Source organism: Schistocerca gregaria, chromosome 2, assembly GCF_023897955.1.
Source record: "Schistocerca gregaria isolate iqSchGreg1 chromosome 2, iqSchGreg1.2, whole genome shotgun sequence".
Taxonomy (NCBI): Eukaryota; Metazoa; Arthropoda; class Insecta; order Orthoptera; family Acrididae; genus Schistocerca; species Schistocerca gregaria.
In genome coordinates, this window is record NC_064921.1 from 1032648918 (window position 1) to 1032669626 (window position 20709).

Genomic DNA, 20709 nt, shown 5'->3' on the forward strand with positions numbered 1-20709 from the left:
CCATTTAACTTTTAATTTTTTAATTGAATCACCACTCCACTGTCGAAGATGACATATAATCATGCCTCACTCTAGATAGTAACATCTTTTCCAGTGATGTTTATAGTTATTGGAGCATCCTTGACGACGATAGTCGCTTAGTTTGATGGCGGCATTGAAATCCTAAAAAGGGTAAACCCATAATTGAATCCTGTGTGACATACAGTACAGTGTGTTTTTCATTTGTTACTATGTTATTCTACCAGAAAGTGGAGGAAGAATCAGTTATTAAAATATTAATTTAGCTATGCGTGGATAGCGAATCATTTCGTATACCATACAGTCGCAACCACAGAGCCCAGTATACAAGACTTTTTAATGTTCTTGTAAAATCGACACTGGAAGATATGAGCAAAGTCCAATCAGTGTTACAGGAAAATCCTCGAAAACTTTTACGCATAACTTGATCCACAGCCTAAAGGGATTTGATAAACATAAGGATTCGTTTAAATCATGGAACAATAGAAAGGACTATCAAATCATACAAAGAATCCCAAGACTTGGCGCAACCACAGATGATAGTGTATTAGATAAACGAAAACACTTTTTTAGATGAAGAGCTCGCGTGATACCGTCTGCATATTACGATAAAGCGGTTGTCGAATGGATCAGTAAATAAGGACAGAAGTGATTTTGATAAATATGAATGACAGAAAAATTGTAATCAATGAGGAAGTTATTTGTGAAAAACCACAACAGTTGTACATTGCAAAGAAATTTAAAGCTCTTTCGTTGCTAACGTTATTTCGAATTCATGCAAGTATATCTCTGTTAGGTCACAGCAAATTACGGACGAAGCGCCCGTATTTACCCATCACAGCAATAAAGCGGACCATCGTCACACTTGTCAGTGGATCATTGTGGCCGCTGACATACAAACAAGATGAAGCCCGACCATATAGGGTACTACGTTCGACAGATGCTACAATAACATTTCAGCCAAAATGCAGGGATATAAATTGATATTTGGTTTGTGTCCCTGCGCAAACATATACTCAGAGGGTTGACAGATGCGCGCTGTCGTAATCTGCCATTCGAAAACACACACACACACACATAGTGAAGGGGAAAATGGACGGCGGCGTATTGTCTGTGGGCGGGGCAACTCGTGTGGTGGTGTGGCCGACAGGACGTCCTCTACATCAGCCGTGCCTCTACAAGGGTGCTTTGTCCATCAGGATGTGCTCCATCTCCACCTGTTCTCCTACACGACACCTGCTCGTCACGTATTCCGTGCGAAGTTTTCACCAAAAACCTGATGTGATGGAAGAAAGAAGATGGAAAGAAACGGTCGCAAGTTCACTCCGTGTAGATACAAACGATTATTGTGTATAATTTTTAGATTGGCGTGAATCTGAACAGTAAGTATAACCGTGCCTGCTCTTTCTGAAATTGGCACATGCGTTACAGTTTCCTGTAATCACCTTCCTCTCGTACTTGCTGACCTAATTAACGAGCATGGTCACGATCAAGCCACGAAAGCCAATGGCAGTTGGGGAGATAACAAAGCTACGTAAGTATGAGACGTAGAGTCATTACAGGAAACACGCGTTTAATAAATCTTCCAAATACAGTATAAGGAAGTTGAAACTTCCTGGCAGCTTAAACCGAGACTCGAACTCGGGACCTTTGGCTTTCGCGAGCAAGTGCTCTACCGACTGAGCTACCCAAGCACGACTCACGCCCCGTCCTCACAGCTTTACTTCTGCAAGTACCTCGTCTCCTACCTTCCAAACTTTACTGAAGCTCTCCTGCGAAACCTGAATGAAAGGATACTGCGGAGACGTGGCTTAGTCACAGCCTGGGGGATGTTTCCAGAATGAGATTTTCACTCTGCAGCGGAGTCTGCTTGGGTAGCTCAGTTGGTAGAGCACTTCCCCGCGAATGCCAAAGGTCCCGAGTTCGAGAATCGGCTCAGCCACAGTTTTAATCTGCCAGGAAGTTTCATATCAGCGCACACTCTGCTGCACAGTGAAAATCTCATTCTTATAAGGAAGTTGCTTAACTAATTAATGGACAGCCCAGGAAACAGTTACAAAGCATTGTTAAAGTGCTGTACCGATACGGGTCATTGGAATGGCAGAGACCAACAGGAGATAATCACCGAACGAGGTGACGCAGTGGTTAGCACACTGGAATCGCATTCTGCAGGACGACGGTTCAAACGTACAAACCTGCATCCGGACACGCTGTTTAGGTTTTCCGTGTTTAGACGAAATCTCTTGATGCAAGCGCAGGGATGGTTCCTTTGAAATGGCACAGACGTCTTCTTTCCCGATTCTTCCCTAATCCGATGGGACCGATGACCATGCTGTTTACCCCCAAATCAATCAACAACTAGGAGCTAGTCAAATATAATACATGCTGAACTACTAAAGAAAATGAAGGCAAGTGAGAGAAACAGTACGTGAAATGATGCAATGGTGAGAGTAGAGCTGTTGGTATTACTTGAGCAAAGCATGAATCACGCCAAGGTACGGTTTGATCGAATTTTTGAACTAGCGTCGTAAATTTATAAATCAAATTGATTATGCCGTTCGCTCTTTCAAAACCTGCAGCCTTCGCTAAACATCTGAAGCTTCAGCATATGGCGGCTAGACTCTTGGTCCCTGTGTTTCAGAGACTGACTGTACCGGCAGAAGAAACACTTATAGACATCTTAACGGCGATCCAAAAAAGTGAGACCCCTGCTTGCTTCGGCTACTATTTAAAACGTTGGCTCCCACAGATCAACAGTCGATAGAACAGAGCGACAGTAATTTTTATCATAAGCCGTTGTCTTTCGCGGTAGTCCACTTCGGGACCTTACGTTGACAACCACTAGCGTTTTTTAATGGCTAGTCTCGCCTTCTAGTATATTTCTGTTTGTGAAAGCCTGCACGTTCCTATAAAAACTTCATATACAGTAAATCGACATCTTGGCGGCAATTAATAACTTCAACTGGTGAAAGTAAACCCGTGAAGGGAGGTGATTTTGGGTGGCAGGTGGGTAATGAGTCGTGATTGGATATTAGGATATCATAGTCGGCAGAATACTTGCCCACGAAAAGCAAAGGTCCCAGGTTCGAGTCGCGGTCTGGCACGCCGTTTTAATCTGCCAGTAAGGTTCAAATCAGCGCACATTTCAATGCTGATCGAAAATTATTGTGGAACTTTGTAAACTAATAGGTATCGACCTTCAAAAATCAGGAACATACAAGAACTTCTCTACCTACGTATCACCATTATGTATTTGTGAGTTTCAATGTCAGTCTCTTCTCTGATCAATCTGTTTGTTTTCCTGTCACTTATAGCAATTCCCAACATGAATCTCACAATTTGTTGCTCTTTTTGAAAGGTTTCTGATTTAACAGCCCATTAACACTGTTGTAAGTCAAACTAATAGCACACACCGATTGTAAACTATTATTTCACATTGTATCCTTTATTTGAAAACTATGTTTCACTAAAAAAAAAATGAAGTAAATTTTTACTCTTATATTTATTTCTTTTCCTCTACATTAAGTAACTGTTCGCGCCTGCTCTAAATAAGAAAGTTTGTGCACTGATGCTATAAATTTATTGCTAATTTGTTCTGTTTGTATTTTTGATATTACATGAACGTGAACTACCATGCGTAAACGTGTGGACATTCATTTGTAAGGCGAACGTCACCTGTGGAGGTGAGTGAAGATCAGCTGACCTTGAGCAGCTCACTAATGAGATGAAGGTCAGTGACAAATAGACTGGCTTCAACTGTAGTGCAGCACGTAGAGTTTCGAAGGAGATGGTATATGGAGGACGTAGGATCAAAAAGTGATTCGAATTATGCACTTACTTACTTCACATTTCGCATAGTTTCATTATCATCAAAGCAGTGTTCACCAGTCTTTCCCTGACATTTCCCACCACTCGAACGCAGCAGTTCTATACCACTGTGACGTGGAGTTCAAAAACACAGCGATCCCTTTGAAGACGGTAAATCAAATCATAGCTTTACTCTCGCATTGGCGCAATGACGTAATGTGATAATAGTGTGTTTTTATTTCATGTATGACACTCAGAATTGACGAAAATATACAAAATGTGTTCAAAAAAGAAGGATACCCTGTATTCTGGCATAGCTGATGATACCCCTTGGATCCTGGTTGGTCAGCTGACGTTGAAAATAAAGCCTATTAGAGACATCCAGCTCGAGAAACCTCTATTATAGCTATTCAAAGTCATTTTAGACCTAGTACCCTCTCACTAAAATGTCAGTGAGGACATACAAGAGTATGCAGATTATATTACATCTCATTGGCAATGACTAACACAATAAGTAACACTTTCTGCTTCATAGGTGAAACTGACGTCACAGTTCTCAGTTGTATTGCTGCCTTGTTGTAAACGACAGTTTCTGGATTAGAGTCGTACAGTGGACATTCTCATATGTTCTTAATTTATTACAATTATACGGGGGATATCTGGAAAGTAAGTTCCGATCGGTCAAGAAATGGAAACCACTGTGAAAATCTAATAAAGCTTTGCACATATGTGTTCGACAGTGTCTCTAGTATCCCCGTCGGTTGCATCACTTCACTCTTTCCACTTCCGAGAGTATGGTGAGCACATAAAGATGCGTAGAAAATAGTGTTTCCCGCCAGTTATGAGGACCTGTTGAGAAATTTCGCCTGATGTCAAGCAGCCCACATTACAGAACTGCCATACGGTTGCTACTTCGTGACAATTCTCGGTCGCAATTGCAGGGGCAATGAAAATGCTCCTGCAGCGTTTCCGGTGGGAGGTGTGTGACCACCCACAATGCAGCCTGTAATTGGCTCCCTCTGTGTTTCATCTCTGCTCACATTAACCACTGACGATGAAGACGACATTTTCGCACAGGCAGCAAACTATAGATGAGCGTAGAGAATTGGCGGGAAGCACAGGCGGCTGCCTTCCACGACGAGGGTATTGGAAAGTTGATATAACGGTGCCACAGATGTCCTAGCTGGTGCAGCGACTATATAGAGAAGTACCTGGAAGGTGGAGCCAGCTGTCGCAAATAAAACATTTCTGATTTTCAATGTAGTTTCCATTTCGCGACTGATGGGAACTTACTTTCTGGACAAGGCTTGTATACAAGATGTTCCTCCTAAGCGTCGTCAGCTGCACTCAGTCTCCAACGGATTCCAGCAGACTCCAACTATATATCGCAAAAACGAAAATGCAAATTTCTGCCGCAATATTATAAAAAGGCGTCTGACGACTGTTAGGAGGGGCAAACGGTATATATTCTGAATAACAAGCTTAATTTAATCTCTCCTCAAAGTGACACCATAGACAGTCAACCATGGAAAGTATTTCGTAGAAGAACTCCACTGATTATAACCATAGACTTCAGAAAAATCAGTATTCGGATTCAGTGGTCCGTCATTCATAACATTATGACGGATCGGAAGGTATAAAATCCAAGAGCCACTACACGCTCATAACCTACAAATAACTGAACATAACGGTCTAAAATTCAACAGCCCCAACACATGCAAAACTATAACTATAAACCTAAATGTATCTGGTTCTTCTCGACGCAGAATGTTAACTCCCTGACCAAACTGAGAAATTGAAGATCAGTGGTGACATCTTGATCCAACACAAAATCCTACTCATGGCCCCTGAAAAAACCAGAAACAGTGATAAAGACTCTAGAATCACAAGAATACCCACTTCAGAAAGAAATGATAGGACAACAAGCGCTGAAAAATTGCCCACAGTGTTGAAACAAATTTCTAATAAGCCTCGAAATCACTGACTTGGGTATAAAATTTGAAGCTCAGTCGTATAGACTTGCAAGCAAGGCTTACATAATTATCAACTTACGTGCTTTCACCACCCACAAAAGTAACAAAAGTAAGAGGAGAAACACACAAATTCCGGGATCTCCTACATTAAACCTTAATCATCATATATCCTTCAAAAATTCTCCTTTGTGATTGCGAAGCAAAACTGGGACAAGGAAGAAGATAGCGAGATCTCGTTGGAAAAATGACCATCCAATATGGAACCAGCAAAAACTGCCAAACATTGAACAAAATTTTCAGGAAATGTATGGTGGTATGAAGAATGTGAGCAGGCGGTAGAGAGAAGCCAATAAGCTTGCGTTCATCAACATGCACAAAAGTCAAAAGAATTGAAATTAGAATTAATAATGAAACTAGGTCAATCTATAAAATCATCAGGCAAACATAATGAAAGAAATGCAATCGCGAAATTATTAGAAAACATATCTCAAAAAAAATATGAACCCACAACGTTACAGCTGACAGGTAAATCAGAAAAGGTAGCACATGGTAACCACGCAGACACATTGAAAGAACTATTAAAATGCGATGGCCCATTATAAAATTTTCAAGTTAATGTAGACATATTCGTTTTAAACAGCAGTGACGTAATAGCTCCTCCTTCTCTATCAGAGAACTAAAACATCATAAGGCATGCTATAAAGACCTAACCTGTGCGGAAACCTGAAGTGACACATGAAAAAGTGCAGCCATTTAATCTCCACCAATGTCTAATCAGAACGTGGATCATAAGGTTTCAGCGCACTGAATTACAGGAATACCGTCCATTACTTAAAAATTAAATTAAAGCAACCCATGTAATTACAGAGGAATAACCCTTGAGGACTGTACACACAAAACATTTTCCTGTATAATTTGCAACAAATTTGAGGAACACGCTGGACACACAACTTGGAGAGTACCAAGGAGGATTTCGACCATTGAGAAGATGCCCAGACGAAATTCCCACCCTGAAGCTGATAATGGAACGTTACAGGTACCGAAATAAGCAGCTCTTTATTTCATTCAGAGATTTTTTTTAAAAAACCATATGGTGGTATCCGTAGAAAGCACATTTAAAAATCCTGATTATTGGGTCTCCATCGAAAATGAAAAAGATTATTAAACTTGCTTTAACCAATACAAATTCCAAGCTAAAGTTCAGCAAAGAAACTGCAAACGGTTTTACAATAGGAACTGATCTTAGACAAGGTGATGGATTATCGCCACAGCTTTTCAGTATAGCCCATAATTACTTCGTAAAGATTTGTTAAAAAAGAAAGCCATTTGAAATAAAAATTGGAACAGCACCCTCAATAAGACGAATGTGCCTGGGATGTGAACATTAATTAGCCCTCTTAAATCATGATCCCCCCCCCCATGAACCATGGACCTTGCCGTTGGTGGGGAGGCTTGCGAGCCTCAGCGATACAGATGGCCGCACCGTAGGTGCAACCACAACGGAGGGGTATCTGTTGAGAGGCCAGACAAACGTGTGGTTCCTGAAGAGGGGCAGCAGCCTTTTCAGTAGTTGCAAGGGCAACAGTCTGGATGATTGACTGATCTGGCCTTGCAACATTAACCAAAACGGCGTTGCTGTGCTGGTACTGCGAACGGCTGAAAGCAAGGGGAAACTACAGCCGTAATTTTTCCCGAGGACATGCAGCTTTACTGTATGATTAAATGATGATGGCAACCTCTTGGGTAAAATATTCAGGAGGTAAAATAGTCCCCCTTTCGGATCTCCGGGAGGGGACTACTCAGGAGGATGTCGTTATCAGGAAAAAGAAAACTGGCGTTCTACGGATCGGAGCGTGGAATGTCAGATCCCTTAATCGGGCAGGTAGGTTAGAAAATTTAAAAAGGGAAATGGATAGGTTAAAGTTAGATATAGTGGGAATTAGCGAAGTACGGTGGCAGGAGGAACAAGACTTCTGGTCAGGTGATTACAGGGTTATAAACACAAAATCAAATAGGGGTAATGCAGGAGTAGGTTTAATAATAAATAGGAAAATAGGAATGCGGGTAAGCTACTACAAACAGCATAGTGAACGCATTATTGTGGCCAAGATAGATACGACGCCCACACCTACTACAGTAGTACAAGTTTATATGCCAACTAGCACTGCAGATGACGAAGAAATTGAAGAAATGTACGATGAAATAAAAGAAATTATTCAGATAGTGAAGGGAGACGAAAATTTAATAGTAATGGGTGACTGGAATTCGAGTGTAGGAAAAGGGAGAGAAGGAAACATAGTAGGTGAATATGGATTGGGGCTAAGAAATGAAAGAGGAAGCCGCCTAGTAGAATTTTGTACAGAGCACAACTTAGTCATAGGTAACACTTGGTTTAAGAATCATGAAAGAAGGTTGTATACGTGGAAGAACCCTGGAGATACTAAAAGGTATCAGATAGATTATATAATGGTAAGACAGAGATTTAGGAACCAGGTTTTAAGTTGTAAGACATTTCCAGGGGCAGATGTGGACTCTGACCACAATCTATTGGTTATGACCTGTAGATTAAAACTGAAGAAACTGCAAAAATGTGGGAAATTAAGGAGATGGGACCTGGATAAACTGAAAGAACCAGAGGTTGTACAGAGTTTCAGGGAGAGCATAAGGGAGCAATTGACAGGAATAGGGGAAAGAAATACAGTAGAAGAAGAATGGGTAGCTTTGAGGGATGAAGTAGTGAAGGCAGCAGAGGACAAGGTAGGTAAAAAGACGAGGGCTGCTAGAAATCCTTGGGTAACAGAAGAAATATTGAACTTAATTGATGAAAGGAGAAAATATAAAAATGCAGTAAATGAAGCAGGCAAAAAGGAATACAAACGTCTCAAAAATGAGATCGACAGGAAGTGCAAAATGGCTAAACAGGGATGGCTAGAGGACAAATGTAAGGATGTAGAAGCTTATCTCACTAGGGGTAAGATAGATACTGCCTACAGGAAAATTAAAGAGACCTTTGGAGAGAAGAGAACCACGTGTATGAATATCAAGAGCTCAGATGGCAACCCAGTTCTAAGCAAAGAAGGGAAGGCAGAAAGGTGGAAGGAGTATATAGAAGGTTTATACAAGGGTGATGTACTTGAGGACAATACTATGCAAATGGAAGAGGATGTAGATGAAGACGAAATGGGTGATACGATACTGCGTGAAGAGTTTGACAGAGCACTGAAAGACCTGAGTCGAAACAAGGCCCCCGGAGTAGACAACATTCCATTAGAACTACTGACGGCCTTGGGAGAGCCAGTCATGACAAAACTTTACCAGCTGGTGAGTAAGATGTATGAGACAGGCGAAATACCCTCAGACTTCAAGAAGAATATAATAATTCCAATCCCAAAGAAAGCAGGTGCTGACAGATGTGAAAATTACCCAACTATCAGTTTAATAAGTCACAGCTGCAAAATACTAACGCGAATTCTTTACAGACGAATGGAAAAACTGGTAGATGCGGACCTCGGGGAGGATCAGTTTGGATTCCGTCGAAATGTTGGAACACGTGAGGCAATACTGACCTTACGACTTACCTTAGAAGAAAGATTAAGAAAAGGCAAACCTACGTTTCTAGCATTTGTAGACTTAGAGAAAGCTTTTGACAATGTTGACTGGAATACTCTTTTTCAAATTCTAAAGGTGGCGGGGGTAAAATACAGGGAGCGAAAGGCTATTTACAATTTGTACAGAAACCAGATGGCAGTCATAAGAGTCGAGGGGCATGAAAGGGAAGCAGTGGTTGGGAAAGTAGTGAGACAGGGTTGTAGCCTCTCCCCGATGTTATTCAATCTGTATATTGAGCAAGCAGTAAAGGAAACAAAAGAAAAATTTGGAGTAGGTATTAAAATTCATGGAGACGAAGTAAAAACTTTGAGGTTCGCCGATGACATCGTAATTCTGTCAGAGACGGCAAAGGACTTGGAAGAGCAGTTGAACGGAATGGACAGTGTCTTGAAAGGAGGATATAAGATGAACATCAACAAAAGCAAAACGAGGATAATGGCATGTAGTCCAATTAAATCGGGTGATGCTGAGGGAATTAGATTAGGAAATGAGACACTTAAAGTAGTAAAGGAGTTTTGCTATTTAGGAAGTAAAATAACTGATGATGGTCGAAGTAGAGAGGATATAAAATGTAGACTGGCAATGGCAAGGAATGCGTTTCTGAAGAAGAGAAATTTGTTAACATCGAATATAGATTTAAGTGTCAGGAAGTCATTTCTGAAAATATTTGTTTGGAGTGTAGCCATGTATGGAAGTGAAACATGGACGATAACTAGTTTGGACAAGAAAAGAATAGAAGCTTTCGAAATGTGGTGCTACAGAAGAATACTGAAGATAAGGTGGATAGATCACGTAACTAATGAGGAGGTATTGAATAGGATTGGGGAGAAGAGAAGTTTGTGGCACAACTTGACTAGAAGAAGGGATCGGTTGGTAGGACATGTTTTGAGGCATCAAGGGATCACAAATGTAGCATTGGAGGGCAGTGTGGAGGGTAAAAATCGTAGAGGGAGACCGAGAGATGAGTACACTAAGCAGATTCAGAAGGATGTAGGTTGCAGTAGGTACTGGGAGATGAAGAAGCTTGCACAGGATAGAGTAGCATGGAGAGCTGCATCAAACCAGTCTCAGGACTGAAGACCACAACAACAACAACAACAAAACATGATGTTGACGAAGTTGGTGCCCATATTACTATATGCCAAAAAAAATCACCTTACAAACAGGACTGCCAAAATTTGTCGAGAAACCTAGGAACGTGTCCATGAACCAGTGTATAGTTAAAGTCATCATAAACCAGCAAAAAAATGACGTTGTTCTACATAGTATCATGGAAAAATCATTAAGCGTAACGTAACAACTAGAACCAACAAAATGGAAACGTATTTTATAACCTGCTGAACATATACTAAGAAATGCTTCTTCAATAGACGCTAAGATCCAGCGCTATTAAATCTTATATCCCTGGAAGCGACTTTTGCTTATAAAACCCTATGCCAATTATATATTAAAGAAGAAATTATAATGTCCTCAAAGCTGAATGAAGAAACATCAGAATTCACGTAAATAAAAAATACCCTGTTGAAAGAGTCTGGAGAATTCTCCCCACTGAAACCTTTCATCGAGAGACTGCCTCAGTCAAGAAGAAAAGTGGTTCAAATGGCTCTGAGCACTATGGGACTTAACAGCTATGGTCATCAGTCCCCTAGAACTTAGAACTAATTAAACCTAAATAACCTAAGGACATCACACAACACCCAGCCATCACAAGGCAGAGAAATACCCTGACCCCACCGGGAATCGAACCCGGGAACCCGGGCGTGGGAAGCGAGAACGCTACCACACGACCACTACTTGGTGGACTAGCATTCCTGGGAAACATCGTCCAGGCTGTGGCTATGCCTTGTGTCCATAGCATCCATTGTTTGAGGAGTGCTAGCCCTTCAAGATTCGCGGGAGGACTCCCGTGAAGTTTAGGAGGCAGGAGATGAGATACTAACGAAAGTAAAGCTGTGAGAAAGGGTCATGAGTCGTATATGGGTAGCTAAGGCTCTGGAACACTTGCCCACAAAAGGCAAAAGTTGTGAGTTCGATCCGGAAGTTTCCATAATAATAAGAGTAATAATAATTACACTACTGGCCAATAAAATTGCTACAGCACGAAGATAACGCGTTACATACGCGAAATTTAACCGACAGGAAGAATGTGCTGTGATATGCAAATGATTAGCTTTTCAGAGCATTCACACAAGTTTGGCGCCGGGGGCGACACCTATAACGTGCTGGCATGAGGGAAGTTTCCAACCGATTTCTCATACACAAACAGCAGTTGACCGGCGTTGCCTGGTGAAACGTTGTTGTGATGATTCGTGTCAGGAGGAGAAACGTGTACCATAACGTTTCCGACTTTGATAAAGGTCGGATTGTAGACTATCGCCTCATTGCTGCTCACGTTGTTCGAGATCCAATGACTGTTAGTAGAATATACACTCCTGGAAATGGAAAAAAAAAACATTGACACCGGTGTGTCAGACCCACCATACTTTCTCCGGACACTGCGAGAGGGCTGTACAAGCAATGATCACACGCACGGCACAGCGGACACACCAGGAACCGCGGTGTTGGCCGTCGCATTTGTGCACCGCCGCCGTCAGTGTCAGCCAGTTTGCCGTGGCATACGGATCTCCATCGCAGTCTTTAACACTGGTAGCATGCCGCGACAGCGTGGACGTGAACCGCATGTGCAGTTGACGGACTTTGAGCGAGGGCGTATAGTGGGCATGCGGGAGGCCGGGTGGACGTACCGCCGAATTGCTCAGCACGTGGGGCGTGAAGTCTCTACAGTACATCGACGTTGTCGCCAGTGGTTGGCGGAAGGTGCACGTGCCCGTCGACCTGGGACCGGACCGCAGCGACGCACGGATGCACGCCAAGACCGTAGGATCCTACGCAGTGCCGTAGGGGACCGCACCGCCACTTCCCAGCAAATTAGGGACACTGTTGCTCCTGGGGTATCGTCGAGGACCATTCGCAACCGTGTCGGTGAAGCTGGGCTACGGTCCCGCACACCGTTAGGCCGTCTTCCGCTCACGCCCCAACATCGTGCAGCCCGCCTCCAGTGGTGTCGCGACAGGCGTGAATGGAGGGACGAATGGAGACAATTGGAATGTATACCGCAGAGACAGGCTGGACAGTGAAGGGGGAGGCGTGTTTATAGCGATAAGAAGTGCAATAGTATCGAAGGAAATTGACGGAGATTCGAATTGTGAAATGATTTGGGTGAAGGTCACGGTTAAAACAGGCTCAGACATGGTAATTGAATGTCTCTATAGGCTCCCAGGCTCAGCAGCTGTTGTGGCTCAGCACCTGAAGAATAATTTGGAAAATATTTCGAGTAGATTTCCCCACCATGTTATAGTTCTGGGTGGAGATTTTAATTTGCCGGATATAGACTGGGAGACTTAAATGTTCATAACGGGTGGCAAGGACAAATAATCCAGTGAAATATTTTTAAGTGCTTTATCTGAAAACTACCTTGAGCAGTTAAACAGAGAACCGACTCGTGGCGACAACATATTAGACCTTCTGGTGACAAACAGACCCGAACTATTTGAATCAGTTAATGCAGTACAGGGAATCAGCGATCATAAAGCGGTTACTGCATCGATGATTTCAGCAGTAAATAGAAATATTAAAAAAGGTAGGAAGATTTTTCTGTTTACCAAAAGTGACAAAAAGCAGATTACAGAGTACCTGACGGCTCAACACAAAAGTTTTGTCTCAAGTACAGATAGTGTTGAGGATCAGTAGACAAAGTTCAAAACCATGGTACAATATGCATTACATGAGTATGTGCCAAGCAAGATCGTAAGAGATGGGAAAGAGCCACCGTGGTACAACAACCGAGTTAGAAAACTGCTGCGGAAGCAAAGGGAACTTCACAGCAAACATAAACATAGCCAAAGCCTTGCAAACAAACAAAAATTACGCGAAGCGAAATGTAGTGTGAGGAGGGCTATGCGAGAGGCTTTCAATGAATTCGAAAGTAAAGTTCTATGTACTGACTTGGCAGAAAATCCTAAGAAATTTTGGTCCTACGTCAAAGCGGTAGGTGGATCAAAACAAAATGTCCAGACACTCTGTGACCAAAATGGTACTGAAACAGAGGATGACAGACTAAAGGCCGAAATACTAAATGTCTTCTTCCAAAGCTGTTTGACAGAGGAAGACTGCACTGTGCTTCCTTCTCTAGACTGGCGCACACTTGACAAAATGGTTGATATCGAAATAGACGACCGAGGGATAGAGAAACAATTAAAATCGCTCAAAAGAGGAACGGCCGCTGGTCCTGACGGGATACCAGTTCGATTTTACACAGAGTACGCGAAGGAACTTGCCCCCCTTCTTGCAGCGGTGTACCGTAGGTCTCTAGAAGAGCGAAGCTTTCCAAAGGATTGGAAAAGGGCACAGGTCATCCCCGTTTTCAAGAAGGGACGTCGAACAGATGTGCAGAACTATAGACCTATATCTCTAACGTCGATCAGTTGTAGAATTTTGGAACACGTATTATGTTCGAGTATAATGTCTTTTCTGGAGACTAGAAATCTACTCTGTAGGAATCAGCATGGGTTTCGAAAAAGACGGTCGTGTGAAACTCAGCTCGCGCTATTCGTCCACGAGACTCAGAGGGCCTTAGAAACGGGTTCGCAGGTATATGCCGTGTTTTTTGACTTCCGCAAGGCGTTTGACACAGTTCCCCACAGTCGTTTAATGAACAAAGTAAGAGCATACGGACTATCAGATTAATTGTGTGATTGGATTGAGGAGTTCCTAGATAACAGAATGCAACATGTCATTCTCAATGGAGAGAAGTCTTCCGAAGTAAGAGTGATTTCAGGTGTGCCGCAGGCGAGTGTCATAGGACCGTTGCTATTCACAATATACATAAATGACCTGGTGGATGACATCGGAAGTTCACTGAGGTTTTTGCAGATGATGCTGTGGTGTATCGAGAGGTTGCAACAATGGAAAATTGTACTGAAATGCAGGAGGATCTGCAGCGAATTGACGCATGGTGCACGGAATGGCAATTGAATCTCAATGTAGACAAGTGTAATGTAATGCGAATACATAGAAAGATAGGTTTCTTATCATTTAGCTACAAAATAGCACGTCAGCAATTGGAAGCAGTTAATTCCATAAATTATCTGTGAGTACGCATTAGGAGTGATTTAAAATGGAATGATCATATAAAGTTGATCGTCGGTAAAGCAGATACCAGTTTGAGATTCATTGGAAGAATCCTAAGAAAATGCAATCCGACAACAAAGGAAGTAGCTTACAATACGCTTGTTCGCCCACTGCTTGAATACTGCTCAGCAGTGTGGGATCCGCACCAGATAGGGTTGATAGAAGAGATAGAGAAGATCCAACGGAGAGCAGCGCGCTTCGTTACAGGATCATTTAGTAATAGCGAAAGCGTTACGGAGATGATAAATAAACTCCAGTGGAAGACTCTGCAGGAGAGACGCTCAGTAGCTCGGTACGGGCTTTTGTTAAAATTTCGAGAACATACCTTCACCGAAGAGTCAAGCAGTATATTGCTCCCTCCTACGTATATCTCGCGAAGAGACCATGAGGATAAAATCAGAGAGATTAGAGCCCACACAGAAGCATACTGACAATCCTTCTTTCCACGTACAATACGAGACTGGAATAGAAGGGAGAACCGATAGAGGTACTCAGGGTACCCTCCGCTACACACCGACAGGTGGCTTGCGGAGTATGGCTGTAGATGTAGATGTAGATGTAGACGTGTCGTCTTCAGCGATGAAAGTCGCTTCTGCCTTGGTGCCAATGATGGTCGTATGCGTGTTTGGCGCCGTGCAGGTGAGCGCCACAATCACGACTGCAAACGACCGAGGCACACAGGGCCAACACCCGGCATCATGGTGTGGGGAGTGATCTCCTACACTGGCCGTACACCTCTGGTGATCGTCGAGGGGACACTGAATAGTGCACGGTACATCCAAACCGTCATCGAACCCATTGTTCTACCATTCCCAGAGCGGCAAGGGAACTTGCTGTTCCAACAGGACAATGCACGTCCGTATGTATCCCGTGCCACCCAACGTGCTCTAGAAGGTGTAAGTCAACTACCCTGGCCAGCAAGATCTCCGGATCTGTCCCCTATTGAGCATGTTTGGGACTGGATGAAGCGTCGTCTCACGCGGTCTGCACGTCCAGCACGAACGCTGGTCCAACTGAGGCGCCAGGTGGAAATGGCATGGTAAGCCGTTCCACAGGACTACATCCAGCATCTCTACGATTGTCTCCATGGGAGAATAGCAGCCTGCATTGCTGCGAAAGGTGGATATACACTGTACTAGTGCCGACATTGTGCATGCTCTGTGGCCTGTGTCTATGTGCCTGTGGTTCTGTCAGTGTGATCATGTGATGTATGTGACCCCAGGAATGTGTCAATAAAGTTTGCCCTTCCTGGGACAAATAATTCATGGTGTTCTTATTTCAATTTCCAGGAGTGTAGAATCGGGGGCTTCAGGAGTGTAATATGGAACGCCGTGCTGAATCCCAATGGCGTCGTACCACTAGCAGTCGAGATGACAGGCATCTTATCCGCGTGGCTGTAACGGGTCGTGCAGCCACGTCTCAATCTCTGACTCAACAGATGGGGACTTTTGCAAGACAACAACCATCTGCACGAACAGTTTGACGACGTTTGCAGCAGCGTGGACTATCAGCTCGGCGACCATGGATGCTGTTACCCTTGACGTTGCATCACAGACAGGAGCGACTGTGATGGTGTTCTCAACAACGAACCTGGGTTTACGAATGCCAAAACTTCATTTTTTCGGATGAATCCAGGTTCTGTTTACAGCATCATGATGGTCGCATCCTTGTTTGGCGACATCGCGGTGAACGCACATTGGAAGCGTATCACCAGGCGTGATGGTATGGGGTGCCATTGGTTACACATCTCGGTCACCTCTTGTTCGCATTGACGGCACTTTGAGCAGTGGACGTTACATTTCAGATGTGTTACGACCCGTGTCTCTACGCATCATTGGATCCGTGCGAAAAACTACATTTCAGTAGGATAATGCACGACCGCATGTTGCAGGTCCAGTACGGGCCTTTCTGGATATAGAAGATGTTCGACTGCTGCCCTGGCCAGCACATTCTCCAGGTCTCTCACCAACTGAAAACGTCTGGTCAATGGTGGCCGAGGAACTGGCTCGTCACAATACGCCAGTCACTACTCTTAATCAACTCTGGTATCGTGTTGAAGCTGCATGGCCAGCTGTACCTGTACACGCCATCCAACCTCTGTTTGACTCAATGCCCAGGCGTATCAAGGCCGTTATTACGGCCAGAGGTGGTTGTTCTGGGTACTGATTTCTCAGGATCTATGCACACAAATTGCGTGAAAAAGTAATCACATGTCAGTTCTAGTATAATATATTTGTCCAATAAATACCCGTGTATGATCTACATTTCTTCTTGGTGTTGCAATTTTAATGGCCAGTAGTGTACATTGTAGTAATGGATTTTTGTTAGATTTTACGAAAGGCAGTCTCATTAAAATAAGTGGAAAGAAATTATGTCCGCAGTTACTTCCATAGGACTGCACGATGCCGACCGATCGCCGTGTCGTCCTCTGCTACATAACATTATTCGGACGCAGTATAGAGGGGCGTGGGATCGGCACACCATTGTCACGTCTGCTGTTGTTTGCTGGACCTTGGAGTTGCTTTTTCTTATTCAAATACCTCTTCAACTGACGCTTCTAGTTTGACTGAATCCCGTCCTAGTTCTAACAACAAGGAAAAATTCCTGTCAGCACCCTGTTCCTTCACATGGCAGCCAGACGCACTGAGCACTCAGGTACTGACATGAACAATTAATACTGATTACGCATACTAATTACGAAAGAACTGCACTTGCACCAATGAGAAATAAAGGCCTCAGCTGTGTCAGGTGGACATAAGCAGGTATCTGAGGGCAATGACCAATACTGTTACAGCTTTCGGAACCAATGTAGTGAGTGACCTCTGGGCTTTAACCGAATTGACTTAAATGAGGCCTGGTAGTGAAGTTTTCTGATGAATGATAGCATGTGAGTGCCGTGATTAGAAATGAAAATAACTCTAATGAGTGATGACTACACTTCAGGAGACTAACACATTGACAGTGACGTACGGCTGTTTGGAAAGTAAGCAACTCCAATTTTTGAGTAAAAAAAATAAAGAATTTAAATTAAAAAGCATAGCAGAAAGTCGGTCTGCAATCATAGGTGTAACAGGACAGGATGTAAGTGCAGCGTTATTGTACGTGGAAATGAGCAGTTCGCGATACATATAGGGCCGCTCGCTTATATCGATAGTAGCGATTCACGGCGAACGCCTCTGACGACTTGCTGGGCAACCGCAGGCATCTTCCCGACAGTAGGCAAGGAGGTGGTGCCGAGCGGAAAGATGGGGATGCGCGCAACGTACTTGGGGAGTTTCGTCCTGTTGGCGGAATTGTGTATAGTGCGGATCCGATGTTACCGCGTCACTGTTGACATACCCGTGGGCTGAACATCGTGTGAAGTCAACAGCCTGGCATGAAGAGTGAGTTATTGGCGCCGAGACACCGGTTGGAAATTAAACTGTAGGCCACTCGACCATTTTGAGGAAGCGAATTTGGCTTGGGAACCTGTGTCACCCAACAACTGTAGGTTTTGTGGTGAGAACCCGTTTCCAGATACGGACAGTTTTCTTTTATTTTGATAAACAAGTGAAATGGCCTCAGGCATCTTGGTTACCTTTGCAGTTTCTGAAATATTTCCCTGTGGTTAGAGTGATACACTGTGGGCCATGTATGCGCCAGTTTGATTATATACTGGGTTATCTGTAGCCGTTTTGATCATGTTTCGTGACTTCTGGCGAATATGGGCTAGTTATTAAAGATCCTGTAGGCAATTTTCGCTTTCTAGTGTCGTTGCGCAGTATAAGAAAAGAAAGGAAATGTCTTCTTGAGGTGCACAAAAGACTATCACTTCATTGTCGAAAGGAAAGCTGCTCCGCTGCTCTGCGAGAGAAGGAAAATGTTGAGAGGAAAATGGGAAAGAAAAAAAAATGCCTTCTGCATTGGTGAGCATCTGAATAGTATCTCAAAATTCCGGCAAGAACTAAAGTCCCAGGAAGCAAATAGGATTCATACATACAGGCAACTGCCAACCTCTACTATCCAAATATTGTATTTGAAGCATTTAACCGTTAATTATGATTTTCAGCATATTTCCAAATATCCTCCTGTAGTCACAATGTTGGCTTATTTTAAAGTGTTCAATTTCTATGTAAGAATAATAGTCTAGGAAAGTAGCACGCCTATTCTGCATAATAAACGATGCTGTGTGGCCCATGATCCACGTGGGCCGGCCGCGGTGGTCTAGCGGTTCTAGGAGCTCAGTCCGGAACCGCGCGACTGCTACGGTCGCAAGTTCGAATCCTGCCTCGGGCATGGATGTGTGATGTCCTTAGGTTAGTTCGGTTTAAGTAGTTCTAAGTTCTAGGGGACTGATGACCACTGATGTTACGTCGTATAGTGCTCAGAGCCTTTGATCCACGTGGTAGCGTTGTTTTTTGCTCGTGGATACCTCAGTTTTTGTGGCTGAATGATCTCTAAAGGTCTACACCACTGGGCGTCGTACGGTCTATAACTGACAATCGTTGACGAAGAAATGTTGTAATTTCTTCTTCGTGTCCGCACGTGAACCTATGAAGGAGCGTATCGACTCTTCCGCATAGGTCACAGTTGGGCGTTGGATGAAGGTCTATTTTATGTAGCTTTTCATTCGTTGCTACTTTATCGTTGACTGTGAGATACCAGTCGGCTATGACGCATGATGGTAACATGTCGCTGTGCACATTCCGCCATATTATACTCCAATGTGTATGTGGATGTTTTTCTTCGAGACGATTCCTGTGGTTTGTTGTCATGAGAAGGTCATAAAGCTTCCTGTTCATCAGGCTTCCGGTATCGACGATGTTGTGTCGAATGTAGCTCATTTCCATGTAGTACAGTCGCACATGTCGGTAAGAAAGCGGAATGCCGGCGATATTAACGGGTGGGTCCAAGCTATGAGGCTTCCACCGCTGAATGAGGTTTCTGATGAGACTGGTCCTCCGGGTACGAAACTCCTTCCTGATGCGATTTAGGAGCAGGGTGACACATTTTTTGTGTACTTTAATGAGGTTAAGGCCACCTTTGGACGAAGGTAAGGTTAAGGTACCGAATTGAACTTTGAAGATATGCCCCCTAAAAATAAACCAACATAATGCTTGTTGTACACTCTTGGCTAGGTGGTCGGAGATTGGAAGAATTTGCGCCAAATAATTCATCTTGCTCGTAATGGCGATCTCGATGGTCTTAACTTTCTGTAGTATGTTCAAGTCACGGTCGGAGTGAAGCATCAAAGCCGCACGTAATTTATTAAGCATGTGTGACCAGTTCTTCGTCAGGAATTTGTCTGGTTTGGCCTCAAAAGTAACACCGAGGGTTGTGTGAGAATCCTTTACCTTGGACCAGGTAACATGGGATATGTCTCCGATACCGCCACCGATCTGCAAAACTGTGGTTTTAGTTCTATTGAGAATTGCTCCTGAAAGAAACTTGAATGTTTGTAGAAGAGTTGCTGCTGACAGAAGTTGTTGCGTTGATGACACAGTTACGCATATATCGTCAGCATACGTAATGCATGGGATAGTGACAGACTCGACGCTAAGCCCAATCCCGCTATGCGCTAAGTTGTTCAGTAGCGGCTCTACTGCAATGGCGTACAAAATCATTGAGAGAGGACATCCTTGGCGGATGGATTGCTCAATGGAAACTTCTTTTGTAAAATGGCCATTAATGAGAATCCGTGAAGAGGCGTTTGTAGTAACTTTGCGAATTAATTCTATGAGATGAGGTCCAAATCCTAGTTTCTTCATGCTTTGAAAGAGGAAATCATGACGTACACGGTCATAAGCCTTCTCAAAATCTAGAAAGATCAGAGCGCCCTGTCTTTTAGTTTCAGCATATGAACAGATGATGTCCCTCAAATCGCAGGCAGCTGAGATTGCACTTCGACCTTGAACTGCACTATACTGGTAACTGCTAAAACCTTGTACATAACGATTTGAATCCTTAGCTTAATCGATCTGGTGACGATTTTGTAGTCGGCATTCAGGAGTGTGATGGGTCGCATGTTTTCGACCTTCCTGCTGTTCCCTTTTTTCGGCAAGGGTAGGATGATACCTTCCTTAAATGCCTTGGGTATGACTTCCAGGTGCCAGAGTTCATTCGCTATCTCGAG

General features: G+C 43.5%; 1 non-coding gene across 1 annotated transcript; it reads right to left on the bottom strand.

Annotated features, from left to right (window-relative positions):
• Positions 1-1638: 1638 nt before the first annotated feature.
• On the bottom strand, positions 1639-1712 carry Trnar-gcg (transfer RNA arginine (anticodon GCG)). The gene has a single exon. It is a non-coding gene; the product is annotated as a tRNA-Arg (tRNA).
• Between the last annotated feature and the right edge of the window lie 18997 nt (positions 1713-20709).